The sequence below is a fragment of the Stegostoma tigrinum genome, chromosome 3, assembly GCF_030684315.1.
Source record: "Stegostoma tigrinum isolate sSteTig4 chromosome 3, sSteTig4.hap1, whole genome shotgun sequence".
Lineage (NCBI taxonomy): Eukaryota > Metazoa > Chordata > Chondrichthyes > Orectolobiformes > Stegostomatidae > Stegostoma > Stegostoma tigrinum.
Window position 1 is genome coordinate 5,143,315 of NC_081356.1, and position 19,637 is coordinate 5,162,951.

General features: G+C 41.9%; 1 protein-coding gene across 3 annotated transcripts in view; it reads right to left on the bottom strand.

Moving 5' to 3' along the window:
* The window catches only part of LOC125450901 (transcription factor RFX3-like), a 235,452-nt gene that overhangs the window by 168,713 nt on the left and 47,102 nt on the right, over nt 1–19,637 (bottom strand). For 2 of the 3 annotated variants that reach the window (XM_048527264.2, XM_048527265.2), the window contains exon 2: nt 4,942–4,994. The exons of the other annotated variant lie outside the window; for it this stretch is intronic. The gene's annotated coding sequence lies outside the window, so the exon portion shown is untranslated. The remainder of the gene's footprint in view (nt 1–4,941; nt 4,995–19,637) is intronic. 3 annotated transcript variants of the gene reach the window in all.

The window sequence follows — 19,637 nt, forward strand, 5'->3', positions numbered from 1 at the left end:
CAGTATGGGCTGAGGTTAGAAACAGGAAAGGAGAGGTCACCCTGTTGGGAGTTTTCTATGGGCCTCCAAATAGTTCCAGATATGTAGAGGCAAGGATAGCAAAGATGATTCTCAATAGGAGTGAGAGAGACAGGGTAGTTGTCATGGGGGACGTCAACTTTCCAAACATTGACTGGAGCACTACAATTTGAGTACTATAGATGGGTCAGTTTTTGTCCAGTGTGTGCAGGAGGGCTTCCTGACACAGTATGGAGACAGGCCCCCAAGGGGCGAAGACACATTAGATTTGGTACTGGGTAATGAGCCCGGCCAGGTGTTAGATTTGGAAGTAGGTGAGCACTTTGGTGATAGTGATCACAATTCTGTTATGTTTACTTTAGTGATGAAAAGGGATAGGTATATACCACTGGGCAAGAGTTATAACTGGGGGAAAGGCAATTACGATGAGATTAGGCAAGATTTAGGGAGCATAGGATGGGGAAGGAAACTGCGGGGGATGGGCACATTAGAAATGTGGAGCTTATTCAAGCAAAAGCTCCTGTGTGTCCTAGATAAGTATGTACCTGTCAGGCTGGGAGGAAGCTATAGAGCGCAGGAGCCGTGGTTTACAAAGGAAGTAGAATCTCTGGTCGAGAGGAAGGCGGCGGCTTATGTTAGGACGAGATGTGAAGGCTCAATTAGGGTGCTTGAGGGTTAGAAGGTAGCCAGGAAAGACCTAAAGAGAGAGCTCAGAAGAGCCAGGAGGAGACATGAGAAGTTATTGGCGAATAGGATCAGGGTAAACCCTAAGGCTTTCTACAGGTATTTAAGGAATAAAAGAATGACAAAAGTAAGATTAGGGCCAATCAAGGATAGTAGTGGGAAGTTGTGTGTGGAGTCACAGGAGATAGGGGAAGCACTAAATGAATATTTTTCGACAGTATTCACTTTAGAAAACGACAATGTTGTCGAGGAGAATACTGAGATACAGGCTACCAGACTAGGTGGGATTGAGGTTCACAAGGAAGAGGTATTAGAAATCCTACAGAGTGTGAAAATAGATAAGTCAACTGGGCCGGATGGGATTTATCCTAGGAATCTCTGGGAAGCCAGGGAGGAGACTGCTGAGCCTTTGGCATTGATCTTTAACTCGTCATTGTGTACAGGAATAGTGCCAGATGACTGGAGGATAGCAAATGTGGTTCCCCTGTTCAAGAAGGGGAGTAGAGACAACCCTGGTAATTACAGACCAATGAGCCTTACTTCAGTTGTTGGTAAAGTGTTGGAAAAGGTTATAAGAGATAGGATTTATAATCATCTAGAAAAGAATAATTTGATTAGGGATAGTCAGCACGGTTTTGTGAAGGGAAGATCATGCCTCACAAACCTTATTGAGTTCTTTGAGAAGGTGATCAAACAAGTAGATGAGAATAAGCCGGTTGATGTGGTGTATATGGATTTCAGCACGGCTTTCGATAAGGTTCTCCACAGTAGGCTATTGTACAAAATGCGGAGGAATGGGGTTGTGGGAGATATAGCAGTTTGGGTCAGAAGTTGACTCGCTGACAGACAAGAGGGTGGTGGTTGATGGGAAATGTTCATCCTAGAGTCCAGTTACTAGTGGTGTACCGCAAGGGTCGGTGTTGGGTCCTCTGCTGTTCGTCATTTTTATAAACGACCTGGATGAGGGCGTAGAAGGATGGGTTAGTAAATTTGCAGATGACACGAAGGTCGGTGGAGTCGTGGATAGTGACGAAGGATGTTGTAGGTTACAGAGAGACATAGATAAGCTGCAGAGCTGGGCTGAGAGGTGGCAAATGGAGTTTAATGCGGACAAGTGTAAGGTGATGCACTTTGGTAGGAGTAACTGGAATGCAAAGTACTGGGCTAATGGTAAGATTCTTGGTAGTGTAGATGAGCAGAGATGTCGGTGTCCATGTACACAGATCCTTGAAAGTTGCCACCCAGGTTGACAGGGCTGTTAAGAAGGCATAGTGTGTTTTAGCTTTTATTAATAGAGGGATCGCGTTCCAGAACCAAGAGGTTATGGCGAAGCTGTACAAAACTCTGGTGCGGCCGCACTTGGAGTATTGTGTACAGTTCTGGTCACTGCATTATAAGAAGGATGTGGAAGCTTTGGAAAGGGTGCAGAGAAGATTTATTAGGATATTGCCTGGTATGGAGGGAAGGTCTTACGAGCAAAGGTTGAGGGGCTTGAGGCCGTTTTCGTTAGAGAGAAGAAGGTTGCGAGGTGACTTAATTGAAACATATAAGATAGTCAGAGGGTTAGATAGGGAAACCCTTTTCCTAGGATGATGACGGTGAGCACGAGGGGACATAGCTTTAAATTGAGGGGTGAAAGATATAGGACAGGTGTCAGAGGTAGTTTCTCTACTCAGAGAGGAGCAAGGGTATGAAACGCTTTGTCTGCAACGGTAGTACACTCACCAACTTTAGGTACATTTAAGTTGTCATTGGACAAGCATATGGACGTACATGGAATAGTGTAGGTTAGATGGGCTTCAGATTGGTATGGCAGGTCGGCACAACATCGAGGGCCGAAGGGCCTGTACTGTGCTGTTACGTTCTATGTTCTAAAACAAATAAAACTGTGCAGTTGGTTTGGTCTGATTAACTTTGATAAGAACAGTTGAGAATTGTAAACTAACAAGAAGCCCATTATCACAACATTTCTTACCTTTGAATTCATTATCTTTTTCAATATTGGAGAACAAAACACAAACTGGCTTCACTTTGAACTCAAGAGAGTATTTTTCAGGAAAGGAGAGATCAGCTGGTAGCTCTTCCTCTCAGGCTTCTTGCCTCACCTCAGCTAATTCCAGTTTAAAAGCACTCTTCCTCCAGTTACTAAACAGCTAAAGCAGAACAAGGACAGGTATCACATGAGTGGTGATTTTTGAAGATGCCTTGTTTAAAACAAAAATCACCAATGCCCACGGTGACCTTTCACTGGACTATTTTAAAGAAACTGCTCAGTATTTCTATCAAATGTGAAATAAATCCATACTTCAAAAATCCTCCAAAACCTAATCCCTTTCAGATATATTAAGTATGAAGCATCTTTGTGATACCAGTGAATAGAAATCAGGAGTTTAAAGCGTCAACAAGTTTGCTTGAATACTGTGTTTAAAACGCCAAAACTTTTGCCGACAATGTTGTCTTTTAAAACTAGACATTATGAAGGAGGTTAATGAATCCGAGAGTAAGAACATTATGTTACAGGATTTCTTCAGGTCTACAATTCACACCTGTTCTTAACAAAAGTAATAAGACTGAAGTACGCACATAACTTTCTAAGGAAAGAAATGTGAAAGCTAGAAAAAGTACACAATAAGTTTTGACTTGGACACTGTGTCAAGAGATTATATCAGGTAGAATTCAACATAAGTTTACACCATTTCTGCATTTCGAGTAATTCTGCTGGACTTCAAATTAAAAGAGATGGATACACAATGGTAGTCTCCTTACCTCTGGACCAGATGATCCAGGTTCAAGTGCCTTTTATCACAATTGTTTGTCATAATTTTTGACTAAATTGTTCAGACAGGGGAATGGAAGTCACCAGTGACAAAATCATACCAGTTGAAACTCCAAGAACTCCATTAATTTTGTCATCAACCCTTCGTTGCCAGTCTAAATTTCTGATGTTGTTTTAACATCAGCAGTTTCAGCAACTAACTGTTTGGACACATCTTCAGTCAAAACTGTAATTTCCATCGCAGGATTACAGAAAGTAAGAAACATGAATAATGAACATAAACCCTAACTGTCACATACAATTGATTGCTATAGGTTAAGCATCAGGATGCTGCCACAACAGGATGCTTGATGGTGAAATAGGATAAAAGGATAAAGTATATACGCTGCACTGCATACATTAAATTTGTGGTTAAAGTGTCAATAATGTTATATAATGACAATGTTGGAAAATATTATTACTACGCATTTTTTAGGGGGAGATGCAATGAGAGTTAAACATTCTAAGGCTGCTGTGTTTTTAATTTCTAATCAAGCTGTTCAGAAATGGTATGACATAACTCGGTCAGAGGTGGGACTTGAATCCAGATCATCCCAGTCTAGAAACAGGGAGACTACAACTACGTAACTATCTATTTTAGTTGTGGCAGCAAAATCAGGGAATTTTGTTTACTGCTTCCACTGCTCCCAATGTGGCATCCGCTACATCGGTGAGACCAAGTGGAGACTTGGAGACCATTTTGTACAGCACCTGTATGCTGTACCCGACAAATGACAACACCTTACAGTCGTGAACCATCTTAATTCCCTCTTCCACTCCCTGGGTGACATATCCATCCCGTGCCTCCTCCAGTGTCAGAATGACACCACCCACAAACTGGAGGAGCCGTACCTCATATTCCGCCTCGGGAGTCTACAGTACGATGGCCTAAACATGGAATTCACCTGCTTTAAGATCGTGTCCCAAGCCACCCCAGTCTCATCCCATGTCCAATCCTTCCTCTCATTCCCACCTCCTTGGCCTGACACAACCAGTCCATCTTCTCTCCCACCTCACTGACCAATCCCCACCACTCCCCATCTGCACTGACCTACTTTATCCAGCCCCATCCATCCTCTATTTATTTCTGAGCTCCCTTCCCCCTCCCCATTTCTGGAGAAGGGTCCTGACTCGAAACATTAATTTTCCTGCTCCTCTGATGCTGCGTGGCCTGCTGTGTTCCTCCAGCTCCACACTGTTATCTATAACTCCAGCATCTGCAGTTCTTGCTATCGTTGAGGGAACTTTGTCTCTAGCTATCTGGAAGGAAGCGAACAATGACCAAAACATGGAAGCTGCTCACTTATCACATTGGCTGCAGGGCTATTTAACTAAAGGATCCAAGGATAGAAGGCACGCAACATTTCAAATCAATTAAGATGTTGTACACAGCAGACATCAGCAAAGCAACACTGTGTACTCACGTTGTGACTTCTGCTCTTTACCTCTAGGCTCTGGCACTGAAATTGGCAGAAACCTGGAAGAGAAATAGGGAACTGAACAGGTGATCCTTAGAAAAGTTGGTCCAATTCATATCAGTTGACCGAGCAGAAAATAAAAAGAAACAATATAGAACATCTTTGATTCGTACTCAGCGTGGTTCACTACTACACTGCATTATGTCTTATCAAAAACAAGCCTTCTGGAAAGCAGAAATGTTTTTATAGTGTCAGAGTCAGACAGCATGGAAATAGATCCTTCAATTCAACTGGTCCATGCCAGACATAATCCCAAATTAAACTAGTCCCACCTGCCTGAGCTTGGTTCATATGCCTGTTTATGAACTTCTGGATTGAGTTGTCCCTTTTCACTTCCCCAGATTATTTTTAAAAAACAATGCAAAATAAATAATGTGTCGACATATTAAAGACCTAAAGCAATGCAGTTGACTCTTAACAGCCCTCTGCAATAGGCAATTAATACTGCCCTAGACAGCGTTATCTCATCCTGTCTCAGAGTCAGAATCATACAGCAGGGAAACAGACACTTAGGTCCAACCAGTCCGTGTCAAACGTGATCCTAAGCTAAATTAGTCCCACCTGCCTTTCCTGGCCCATACCTTCCAAATCTTTCCTGTTCATGTATCTACCCAAATATCTTTTAACCATCATAATTGCACCCTCATTCACCACTTCCTCAAGAAGTTCATTTCACATGCAAACCACCCTGTGTAAAAAAAAGTGTCCCCATGTCTTTTTTAAAATCTCTCTTCTCTCACTTTAAAAATGTGCCCCTTAGCCTTGAAATCGCCTGTCAGAAATATTGATACACACCTTGGTGGGAGGTGGGATTTGAATCAAGATCATCTGGTCCAGAGACAGCTACACAGTTGTAGTCTCCCTATCTATTTTAGTTTAGAGGCAAATCAGGGCATTTTGTTCACCTCCTTGCAGAGACAATGACCATAACATGAAAAGACAACTACATTAACTCTTATGTACACCTCTGATTATTTCATAAACTTCTAGCAGGTCGCGTCTCAACCTCCCATGTTCCAGTGAAAGGCATCCCAGCTATCCAGCCTTTCTTAATAACTCAATCCTTCCATTCCCAGCAACATCCTGGTAAGTCTCTTCTGAACCCTCTCCAACTCAATAGCCTTCCTACAACTGGGCAGCCAGAAATAGACACAGCAATCCAGAAGACGGCTCACCAAAGTCCTGTGCAACCTCCAAGTAACTTCCTAACTCCTATACTCAACAGACTGAGCAATGAAGGCAAGCGCGCTAAATCTCTTTTTAACCACATTGTCTATACGTGATGTAAACTTCCCAGAATTATGTACCTGCATCCCTAGGTCCCTCAGTTCTACAATACTAGCCTAGACACTAGCATTAATTGTACCAAATATGTCACATTTACCCAGCTCGAACTCCATCTGCCAATTTTCAGACCATTGGCCCATTTGATCAGGATCCCTTTGTAATCTTAGAAAATTTTCTTCACTGTCTACTGTGCTATCAATTTTGGTGCCATCCACAAACTTATGAACCATGTCTTCTATTTCCTCAACCAAATCATTTATATAAATGACAAACAAAACAGGACCCAGATCTGATCCTTGTGGAACACTGCTGGTCACAGGCCTCCAGTCCAAAAAGCAATCCTCCACCATTACTCTCTCTATCCTGTTAAGCCAATTATATATCCAATTGGCAAGCTCACCCTGTATCCCACGTGACCTAACTTTACTAATTAGTCTACCATGCGGAACCTTGTCAAAGACTTACTAAAATCCAAATAAACAATGTCTACAGCTCTGCCATCAATCTTTTTGGTAATTTTCTTAAAAAAAGCTCAATCAAGTTTGTGAGACACGACTTTCCTTGCACAAAACCATTCTACCTATCCCTAATCAAGTTTTGCCTCTCAATGTCCATAAATCTTATCTTTCATAATCACCTCCAACAGGACGTTTAGAAGGGCAAAAATTGATTAGGGATAGCAAGCATGGTTTTGTGAGAAAGATTTTCTCTCAAACATGAAGAAAAAAATTGGATAACAAAAAATTTAAATCTTAAGAGCTTGACTGTTAGAATTAATTCTTAACAATTATACTTTGAGTAATAGCTAACATGAAGTTTCTATGCCAGTTTCTTACAGTTCTCTCATGTGCCAAGGTACGTCACCTCTGATGAGCTGCTTCTGAACTCTACCTTGAGCTCATGTGCTCCTACCAGATCCCAAAAAGTCTTACTGTCATATTGCAAGCTACTATAAATGTCATAACCAAAGAATCTGAGGGCCATATAATCAAGCAGCATATGGCTTATCACTGGTACATGATGTATCACACAAGTATCTACTGCAGAACCTGGGCTACCTACCTTTGTTATCTCGGATATGGGCAAAAACAAACTGAAGAATTTTAACCAGGAATGGGGAATAGGTAGATTCAGAATTGGGCGACAACACATTCAGATTTTCCCAGATAAAAAAGGAGGGTATAAATATGCAAAGTGTTGATGGCGTCAAAACAAAAATTCCACAAAATACTCAGCAGGTCAGACAGCATCTTGGAGACAGTGAGACAGAGAAAAAAAGACAGTTAAAATTTAAGGCTAATGACTCATCATCAGAATTGGGACAACCCCAAGATAGAATAGGTTTAAATATATACACAGAGGTAGGGAAATGAATGAAGAAGGCAAAAGAAAAATGGTGGGGGGGGGGGGGGCGGGGGGAGAAGAGAGAGAGAGAGAGAGAGAGAGAGAGAGAAGAGAGAGAGAAGAGAGAGAGAAAAGAGCTGTGACTGGATGGAAGACAAAAAAAAGAATAAAGTAAGGAAAAGAGAGAAGAAAATGACAATTGAAATTATGATCTAAAATTTTAATTCTCTACTCCAACCCTACTCTGATCTGTTTCTTCATGTTCCAATGACACTATGTAAACCGGAGGATCACCACCCCATCTTTCAATTAGATTGTTTCAGACTTGAGAATTAACATTAATTTCAACAAATTCACAGCATAATCTTGGCACTCACCTGTTTTCTCCCCAGTTTAAGATTGTTGTTGTTTTTGGACAAGAGCTGTTTATGATACTGCTAGTCAGACTTCCTCCAGATCCACTTTCCTCTCTTAACTTGGCACATCGCCACTCCTTTCTGCCTTGTGCTATCGACATTTTGCCAATTCAATTTCACCTGCTCAACAGCCTATCACAGACTCTCCTTTTGTTATTTCCTAACCGAGCTCCCATTCCACAATTTCGAGAAATTTGCTGGCTTTGTACTTGCTTCAAGACTATTATTTCCTCTATCTTCTCTCAGCTTTGTTAAAAAAAAATCTTTTTTTTGGTCTTTCTATCAGCTTGGCACTTTCATAATTTCGTTTTGTTTTATTTCAGATTTGTAACACTTGCTTTATTTGTTCATGGGATTTGGGCATTGCTGGCTAGGCCAGAATTTATTGCCCAAAGGGGCAGTAAAGAGAAAGCCACATTACTATGTATATGAAATCACACATAGGCCTTTTACAACACTTGATAAAGTATTACGTAGCCACATTATCTGCACGTAGAATGAGCAAAGCAAATCACCATCAATATGAGATAACAAAGTGTGAAGCTGGATGAACACAGGAGGCCAAGCAGCATCTCACGAACACAAAAGCTGACGTTTCGGGCCTAGACCCTTCATCAGAGAGCTCTCTGATGAAGGGTCTAGGCCCGAAATGTCAGCTTTTGTGCTCCTGAGATGCTGCTTGGCCTGTGTTCATTCAGCTTCACACTTTCTTATCGTGGATTCTCCAGCATCTGCAGTTCCCATTATCTCCGATCACTATCAATATGGTTGAGCAGGAATTTCCGAAATGTGTACAGGATAGTTCTTGAGATCAATATGTAGAAAAAACAAGCAGATTGGCTATTCTACACAGATTATTATGCAATGAGAAAGGAATAATTAGCAATCTATTTGCACGAGGCCACTTGGGGAACAGTGACCATAATATAATAGAATTGATGACACCAAACCCAGAGTATTGTGTGCAGTTTTGATTTCCTTATCTGGGGAAGGATGTTATGGCTGTAAAGGGAATGCACTAAATGTTTACCAGACTGATTCCTGGGATATCAGAGCTGGCATGTTTAGAGAGACTGTATCAGTTCGGACTATATTAGCTGGAGTTTAGAGAAAATGACCATTGAAACTGATTAAATTCTAACAGGAATAGTCAAGATAAACACAGGAAAGATATACACAATGGCTGGGAGTCCAGAACCTGGGGTCAGAGTCTAAAGATTCAGGGAATTCTCTGATGCAGTTACGGCCAAAACACTGAATGTTTTCAAGAAGTTAGATACAGTTCTCTGGCTAAAAGGGTCAACAGGTATGGAGGGAAAGTAGAAACAGGGTGCTGATTTGAAGGATCAGCCAGGATCAAACTGTATAGTGCAGCAGGTATGAATGGTTGCAAGGTCTATTCCTGCTCTGATTTTCTACATTTCTGTAAATCACCCATAGTAGTGCATTGGAATGTTAATCTTGGATTATTTTTGTCTTGAGTGAGGATTACTAGCAGAGGTCACTGGTGTAATCAAGGGAAACAGGAGCTAATGCATAAATAACAAAACGTGGCAAAATATTTCAGATGGCAACTAGCTCTTAGGGCTAAAGGGATCAAAGGATATGGGGAGTAAGTGGGAATGGGGTACCGAGGTCGGCTATGATTATACTGACTGGCAAAGCAGACTAGAAGGGCCAAATGGTTTCCTCCGGGCCATATTTTCAATTTCAAAATTTATTTCACTCTTCTGTTCGGGAATTTGAATCCAGTTTGCCCCTTCAAAATTCATTCTAACTAGAATACACAGACCATGAATGACATGTTCAGCACAATGCATATACAGTTTATAGCTTCCTTTGCCCCTCGGCTTTCCTCTATTAAATTTTGTATTTGTGCACTCGAACATTTGAATTGCACAATGTGGCAGGGCGCTGAGCCAAAAAGAACAGTACGCCCCCAAATCTGATTCCTGCTCTCGATTAATTAAGGATCTCAAAAGATACTATTATTTTGTTTGGTATTCCTGGATATTGCATGAAGATACAGAGGAAATTACAAAAGGCTCCTAATTCTGTGAACCATGATGGAAAGAATGGATGTCAAATGGTACCAAAACAGGGTTTTGCTCCGATATGACCAACGAACAGGTTCTAATTTTAAAAATAGCCACTTACATCAGAAAGCTGCCAATCATGGCACTAGATCTCAAAACAATTTATTGTTTGGAAAAATATACAAAGATGAAATAACTTGAGTATACCTGAAGCTGTGATTCAGTATTGTATAGAAATGTTAGATTACTGAATATTAAAAAGTCCTAGGACAATAAAATGGAACACTTTACCCCTCACAGCAATATATGTCAGCCAAACACTTCCAAGTTAAGCACCAATACACAAGATGCTAATCAGTGTCCTCTTTGGACCTGTAGGTGGGCTTAAAACAAAAACCAAACACCAAATGTATCATTAGATTAGATTATATTAGATTTCCTACAGTGTGGAAACAGGCCCTTCGGCTCAACAAGTCCACACCGCCCCTTGAAGCATCCCACCCAGACCCATCCCCCTATAACCCACACACCCTGAACACTGAGCAATTTAGTGATAATGGGAACTGCAGATGCTGGAGAATCCAAGATAACAAAGTGTGGAGCTGGATGAACACAGCAGGCCAAGCAGCATCTCAGGAGCACAAAAGCTGACATTTCGGGCCTAGACCCTTCATCTCTGAGCATTTCCTGCAGTAGTAATGAAAGTTCAACTTTTTCCTTTTTGTGGTTAGGTTAAACGACTTCTGAATAGATTTAAGTGTTTGAAGGAGGTACCACTCATGAATGTGTTTGAAAACCACACATGGTCAGTGTACTCCTGTTTATAAACAGGCTACCTGACTCAGCCTATTAGGATGACTGTTATAAAAAATAGCATTGTGATATTGTCCAAAGGGCTGATGAAGGGTCTAGGCCCGAAACGTCAGCTTTTGTGCTCCTGAGATGCTGCTTGGCCTGCTGTGTTCATCCAGCTCCACACTTTGTTATACTGGGCAATTTAGCATGGCCAATCCACCTAGCATGCATATCTTTGGACTGTGAGAGGAAACAGGAGCACCCAGAGGAAACCCACGCAGACATGGGGACAATGTGCAAACTCCAGACAGACAGTTGCCCAAGGGTGGAATTGAACCTGGGTCCCTGGCACTGTGAGGCTGCAGTGCTAACCACTGAGCCACCGTGCCGCCCTTTGGACAATATCACAACCCTATTTTTTATAAGTGTCATCCTAATAGGCTGAGTCAGGTAGCCTATTTATAAACAGGAATACACTGTCCACGTGTGGTTTTCAAACACATTCATGAGTGGTACCTCCTTCAAACACTTAAATCTATTCAGAAGTCGTTTAACCTAACCACAAAAAGGAAAAAGTTGAACTTTCATTATTGCAGGAAATGCTCATTAGTATTCAGCAATAAAAAAAGAACAAGGTTGAAAGTTAATGCAGAAATCAAATGTCAGAATTCTGATAAAAAGATAACAGGTAAAACATTTGGCTGAATTTTATTGGTCATGCAAAGATAAGCTTGAAGGCAAAGGGATCAGGAAAATAGGAAGAGACTGCGGGAACAGGAATCACTAATCAATGGCAGGCATCCAATGAAGTTGTTCAGGAGGTCACTAGTAGTTATTTTGCACAGCAATATTTTTTTTTGAAGGGGTGTAATGGCAAATAATTTTGTTACCAAACTGGCTACATACTCACACAAACTTTCCATGACCTGCTTTATTCATTCACAGGATGAGGGCATCGTTGGCTAGGCAACATTTATTGTCCATCCCTAATTGCCCAGAGGGCAGTTCAGAGTCAACCACATTGTTCTGGGTCTGGAGTCACACATAGGCCAGACCAGGTAAGGGTGGCAGTTTCTTTCCCTAAGAGACATTAGTGAACCAGATAGGTTTTTATGACAATCGAAAATGGATTCACAGTCATCATTAGATTCCTAATTCCTGATATTTATTGAATTCAAATTCCACCATCTGCTGTGATGGGATTCGAACCCAGGTCTCCAGATTGACATCTGGGTCGCCAGGTTAACAGACCAGCGATAATACCACTAGGCTATTGCCTCCCCTGAAAATAATAATCTAATAGCGAACCCCTTTGTTTACTCTATGCACAGCTTGATATGATCTGTGCCCCTTCATCTGATACAGATCAAACTGAAAGCCTAATAAAAAGAGGGAACAAACTATCATGCCACTATTTCCCCGGAAACTGACTTTCTTGATGGTGCCCTGGGCAGACCCTCAGATTTTCCCCTCCATAAGAACTGCCACCTCCTTCCCTCAGCTGCCGACTGCCTGCTCAGATTGTCCTGCAGGACAGAAATGTTAATGTAGAAATGCCTGAATTCATGGGCAATAAGGGTAGTTCTCTACTCTTAGTCGTTATGCATGAGGGTTTGTATAATCCAATTCTGTGATTGAGTTTAGTTTTGATTTTCAGACTGCAGTTGTTTAAGTCCACTGTATACAATTTTCCAGGCAGGTTGGATGTGCAGCAGAATTTTTTTAGGGCATCTGTTCTATCCTTTCCGAAGGGTCTTTCCCGAAGAAGAAGACGAAGAAGAAGAAGAAGACCAAGTCGAAGAAGACGACCAAGTCGAAGAAGACGACGAGACAATGACAATGATGAAGAATAGAAAGAAGTGTGTCTTTGGCACTTTATCACATGAGTCTGCAATCAATTCTGGTCAACTTATATGGAAAACGCTGAATTAACTGTGAACAACTTTTCCTGGGTCCAAAACAGAAAGTGGAGAAACTCAGCAGGTTCAATATCTTCTGGGGAGAGAAGCAGAGAATGGAAGGGTTTGAAGAAGAGTCAATGTACTCAAAATGTTAATTTGGTTTTGCTGTCTACAGATGCTGCCTGATCTGCTGAATTTCTTCAGCAATTTGTTTTCATTTCCGATCTTGATCATCCACAGTTCTTTAATTTATTTCTTGCGTTCACTTATGCAGACATTTTCAGAGGCCTGCAACTAGCCTTTGCCATTCTACCTGATCAGACTTCTAACAGTATGACTCACATTAACTTCTAGAAAGCAGCAACTGAAATATCCTGAAATTATTCACAGAATCACTTTGTTTAAAATATTGAGGCTCGCAATAATTTTAAACAGGCACTGCTTTGAAGTCAAATTTTCAATCCTGAATTCATGCCTCAAGTCTTTGGAATCTTAATATACATTGCTGAATTGCTCATAGGCGCCGAGGACTGTTTGGATGCCACATTTTCATAACACATAGAATTGCCTTTAAAAATAACAAGCTTTAGACTGGTTTCATTCTGCTTGAAACCAATAAGAATTATGTCGTATATTGTATTGTATAGAATTGTTCACTACATAATTGCCAAACTAGGAAATGGTATATGCTTCTCCAGATATACTCAGCACAGTTGCTATGGGAGATCCAAAGTTCTATACCGCTGGAGTCAGTTGCTACGCAACTCAAAGAATGTGCTACAGAGATAAATATTAGTGTTGGCTCTTTACTTCTTTGTGCAAAAGTGGCTTAGATCATGCAAAAGATCGCAGGAAGACAGTAGTGCCGTGTCCCTGATTTACGAACCCTCATACATAATAGATGTAATCGCACACAGGGTGCGATTTTAAAGATCAGGCAGACAAACGTTTCTTGTACTAACATAACTATTTTATACCGTTCTACTTGGGTAGAAATTGACCTGGAAACGTACTCAAGAATGGAACTTATTTGGAACCCAGGCGCTGCCTGTGGTGGCAGTGTCAGTAGACTGGTAATTCTGGTATAGACGTGAAGGGCTGTATGACCTCTTCTACTCTGGAACAATTCTGTGAATTTGAACCGCAAATTAAATTCAGCTACATCATATTTTAGCAGTTATTCACACTGGTTTTCAAAATGTGGACATGCCGGCGTTGGACTGAAGTGGGCCAGGTCAAAAATCACACAATACCAGGTTATTGTCCAACAGGTTTGTTTGGAAACACAAGCTTTTTGAGCTCAACTCCTTCCTCAGGCAGAGAGAGAGAGAGAGGGGGTATAAGACACAGAAGTTATAAGAAAAAAAGCCTTAAAAAAAGGCCATTCTTGTTGAATCTTTAATCAGTTAGGAAGGAGACTATTGATTAAAATGCAAATGCAAAATCCAGTCTCCACTCAAGTTATTGTCCCAAATTAATTAAACTTTTTATCAAAGTAGACAAGGCGTGGCATCTCGGGTCAGACAATGCATTTTAAGTATGAGGTTTTGCTAAGAATCTGTCTATATTTTTAAGCTGGAGTCAGGTTTTTCTTTAAAAGCAAAACAGAGCGTATCAGCAACATGATCTTGGATGAAATAATTCATGTGGGTCCGTGTGTACATGAGTGTACAGGCGAGCGAGAGAGCGCGAGAGCAAGAAAGAGACACACACACACGGGAGAGGAGGGTGGGAAGACACATAGCAAGAGAGAGACAAACAGAGTGTGTATGCGTCCACATGTGGAAGACAGTATATAGCGCGGTGAGATCACCTGCAGTGCGACATAAATCCAAGATTCCAACGAGGCTGTACTCATGAGTACTGAACTTGGCTATCATCCTCTGCTCGGCAACTCTGCATTGTAGTGATCACAAAGACCACCTTGGAGGACACTTGCCTAAAGACTAGAAGCTGTATGCCCTTGATGCCTGAAGTGCTCCCCTACTGGGAGAGAACACCCCTCTCCAGTGATCGTCACATTGGGTCCATTCGTTGATTGGCATAGTATTTGTATGGTCTCGCCAATATACCATGCCTCGGAGCATCATCGCCTTCATCGTGAGATAGACAACGTTGGCCCAGTCATGAGTACCTGCAGATATCAAGCTGCACTACAGGTGATTCCACCACGCACTCTCTTTCTCTCTCTCTCTCTCTCACACACACACACACACACACACACACACACACATTGATCCAAGATGTTTGCTTAGTTGCAGTTTCATTCGTTTTGCTCAAATTAAAACCTGACCCCAGTTTAAAACACAGACGGATTCTAAGCGAGACCTCACAACTGAAATGACCCAGAGGCTACCTCTTGTATACATTGATAAAACTTTTAATTATCCGGGACAATGACGTGAGTGGAATCTGGATTTTGCATTTTAATCAGCAGTTTCCTTCCTAACTGATTAAAGATTCAACAAGAGGTGATCAATTTTGGGGTTGGTGCCTTTCTGTTTTAGAAATTATGCGTTTTATACCCCTTCTCTCATACTACGCCTGAAGAGAGAGCTGAGCTTCGAAAACTGGGATTTTCAAAATAAACCTGTTGCACTACAACCTAGTACCATGTGATTTTTCAGCTGGTTTTCGAAGTGAGAGTACAGTCAAGCCTGCCTACATACCCAGCCACATTCCCACGATGCCACCAATACTGAGAGTTTCTGCTGATTTCATTTGTTTGCAGACTTTGAGGTGCAAAGGCATTTGTAGGTACATTATAAGATTTAAATGTTTCTTAACATACCAAGAAACAGATCACCGTATTGTAACGTATGTGATGAATGGTTCTGTGTATAACTTAAAAACCATTACCAATATTTTAAAAATTGGATTACAACAGGTATACAATTACCAAAAACTTGCTATATAGAGATAGTAAGAATTGCAGATGCTGGAGTAAGAGATAACACAGTGTACAGCTGGAGGAACACACAGCAGGCCACAGGCATCAGAGGAACAGGAAAGTTGAAGAAGGGTGCCGACCTGAAATGTCAACTTTCCTGGTCCTCTGATGCTGCCTGGCTTGTTATAATAAACCCGGTTTTAGTTTTGAGGCTCAAAATACATCAAATCACTGTTGTATATATTACATCGCTAAGCCGTGTAGAGATGACATACTAGCTGGTGTAGAAATTTTATTTACAGAAGATTTTTTAAAAAAAAAGTGTCCCATGTTTGCAAATCTCACATGCTGCCAGCAATTTCTACATTCTTTTACTTGTGCGGTGCTCACATGTAGGCTTGTTAATAAGCACATCAACAGCAAACAGGCTCTCATAATCAACAGAAAAATTGAATCCTGTAGTTACCATTCCTAAACATAAGAAGCAATATTTTTGGCATCGTACTCTAAAACGTCCCCACTTGACTAGACTGTCACATATTCGTTATGGACTAGACCAGATCCCCTCAAAATATTTTAAGATAGCTTAGGCTCTATTTTTTCTTATTTTAAAGCCAAATGTAAAGGTCCAGATGCAATGCGACTTCTCAAACTACTCGATGTAAAGCAAAACAATTTATTGAAACACTATGTTGAAATAGAAACCAAAGAAAGAAGAACTTAAAATAACAACAGAACAATTGACACCATAACTATTATTAACTAATGTTCCAATATAGTAACATCCCACAAACACACCCCTTCGCAAAAAGGTGAATTTGGACACATTCACACATGCAATTCTCTGCTGCAGGAGGAAAAAAGGTCAAGAGAAGATTCAGAGAGAGTAGCAGCCAAGTGACATTCACTGAAGCTTCCAACACTTTTGAAATCCCAATAGTTTTTTCTTAGAGCTAAAACTAAACAAAAAGCCTGCTCTGAGTGTGCTGGCCACACCCAGGCTGACCGCAACTTCCACCCGGCCCCCTCAGTGATCAAGAACAGCCTTGACCATGTCTCCTGCATTTCCCGCAACTCATCCCTCACATCCCCTCACCACAACAACACCCAAAACAGAATCCCCATCGTCCTCACGTACCACTCCACCAACCTTCGGATCCAACGCATCATCCTCCGACACTTGCGCCATCTGCAATCTGACCCCACCACCAGAGACATTTTTCTTGCCCCACCCCTATCTGCCTTCCGGAGAGACCACTCTCTCTGTGACTCCCTTGTCTGTTCCACATTCCCCTCCAGTCCCACCAGACCCATCAGTTTTCCCTGCAACCGCAGGAAGTGCTATACTTGCCCCTACACATCCGCGTCCCCCCACCCCCAAGATGACTTTCCACATCAAGATGATGTTCACCTGCACATCTGTTAATGCATATGTTGTTCCTGTTGTGGCCTCCTCTACATCGGGGAAACCAAGCGGAGGCTTGGGGACTGCTTTGCGGAACATCTACGCTCGGTTCGCATTAAACAATTGCACCTCTCAGCCGCGAGCCATTTCAACTCCCCCTCCCATTCTGTCGATGACGTGTCCATCCTGGGCTCCTGCAGTGCCACAGCAAGGCTACTCCAAGGTTGCAGGGACAGCAACTCATATTCCGCTTGGGAACCCTGCAGCCCAAATGGTACCAACGTGTTCTTCACAGGCTTCAAAATCTCCCCTCCCTCTACCGCATCTCAAAACCAGCCCAGCTTGTCCCCGCCTCCCTAACCTGTCATTCCTCCTACCTATCCCCCTCCTCCTACCTCAAGCCCCACGCCCATCTCCTACCAACTAACTTCATTCCACACCCCCGACCTGTCCGTCCTCTACGGGCTGATCTATCTCCTCCCTAACTCCCCACCTACACTCACCTTTACTGGCTCCATCCCCACCTCTTTGACTGGTCTGTCTCCTCTCCAGCTGTCTTCTCCTCTATCCATCTTCTATCCGCCTCTCCCTCTCTCCCTATTTATTTCAGAACCCCCTTCCCCACCCCCATTTCTGAAGAAGGGTCTAGGCCCGAAACGTCAGCTCTCCTGTTCCTTTGATGCCTCTTGGCCTGCTGTGTTCATCCAGCTCCACACCTTGTTATCTTAGAGATTCTACAGCATCTGCAGTTCCTACTATCTCTGCTTCCATTGTACCAATTTTTAAAAAGCCCGAAGACAGAACGAGTTGTTTACTTTCTTAGACACAGCTTTGTGCCTCTGACTTACAATCTCTCTTCAAAAAAAGGAGAAAATAATCTCTTGAAAGCCACAGCACTATCACACTTTACACCCATTTTCTAAGGTTGGTGCAAACAATTTATTGTATCTACTGATGAATCTCGTCTTTTCAATTTCAGCGCGAGGTTCTTTGAAACAACATCATTTTAATAGTCACTCAGAGATAACAGGAACTGCCAATGCTGGAGTCTGAGATAACAAGGTGTAGAGTTGGATGGACATCGCAGGCCAGGCAGCATCAGAGGAGCAGAAAATCTGACGTTTCAGGTCTAGACCCTTCTGAAGAATATTCTCAATTCTTCTGAAGGGTCCACACCCAAAACCTCAGCTTTCTTGTTCCTCTAATGCTGCCTGGCCTGTGGTATTCATCCAGCTCTACACCTTGTTATCTCATTTTAATACTGCCTTTGATACTGTAAAAAGATCCAAGGTATTTATCAAAAACCAATTTTGACAATGAGTTATGGACATAAATTTCACGAGAGATGGCAAAAGTTTGACCAAAGAGAAGAAGTGAGGCACAGAGATAGAAAGGAGGGAATTACAAAGCTTAAAGGCAGACAGCAGAAAATACTTCATCAATGGTACAGCAATTAAGACAAAAGATGAATAAGAGAATAAACTGAACAAGTGTGGAGATTTAAGACTTAAGGGTTTGAGGAAGGCTACACGGTTGAGAGGGGAGAGATCATCAAGCATCCTGAAAAAACATTCTAATATTGAGGTGTTGATCTGCTTAGGAGCCAATACAGATCCTGTTGCGAATAAATGAAACTTGGTTTGAACTGTAGGCTCTGGGGCTTTTAGGTGAGCATAAGTTTATGTTGAGGGAAAATGGAGGCTAGAAATAAAAACAAAGTCCTCGAACAACTCAGCAGGTCTGATCAGACAAAAGAAGGGTCTAGGCCCAGAACGTCAGCTTTCCTGCTCCTCTGATGCTGCTTGGCTTGCTGTGTTCATCCAGCTCCATACTTTGTTATCTCAGATTCTCCAGCATCTATCTCTAAAAGAAAGATACTCACCTCCACAGGGCTCTCCCTGTAAATGTCCACACAGAAGCCTTCTTGCCCAAAGCATCATAGACTAATCTAAAAATACAAGAATCCACCAAGTAAAGAGAGTGGGGTGCATCAGTGCGAAAATGAAACACCATTGTTTAGCAGTCAGTGCCACACTATGATTTAAAAGTCTTTGGCTGCTTTGAAAGCCGTTGAAAGAAACATGTCAGGTAGGTCAGGGGATAGGAGGCTAGGTGGCTAGGTGAGTGAGAGGGTTACAGTGTAAGTTCAGAGCCTAGGTGTCAGATCAAGGACTTCAGGGCAGACTGGGGGCTATGTAGACAAGTACGGTTGTATGGTGGAAGAACACATCAGTGATAAGTCAGGGCTCAATTTAATAGACAGCCAAGAGTTAAAACAAATTTTATTCTGATAACCTTTCCTGGTAACGGTGATCTTAAATCAGTCAGGACCCTCTGAAGTGAAAACAGAAATTGCTGGGAAAATTCAGCAGGTCTGGCAGTACCTATGGAAAGAAAGCAGAGTTAATGTTTCACGTCTGGTGACTTTTCATTGTTAACTCTCTTCTTTTCACAGTTGCTGCCAGACTTGCTGAGTTTGACCAGTAATTTCCGTTTCTATTTCAGATCTCCAGCATCTGCAGTTCTTTATTTTCTTTTAATGCATAACCCTCAAAAGTGTCAGATTTT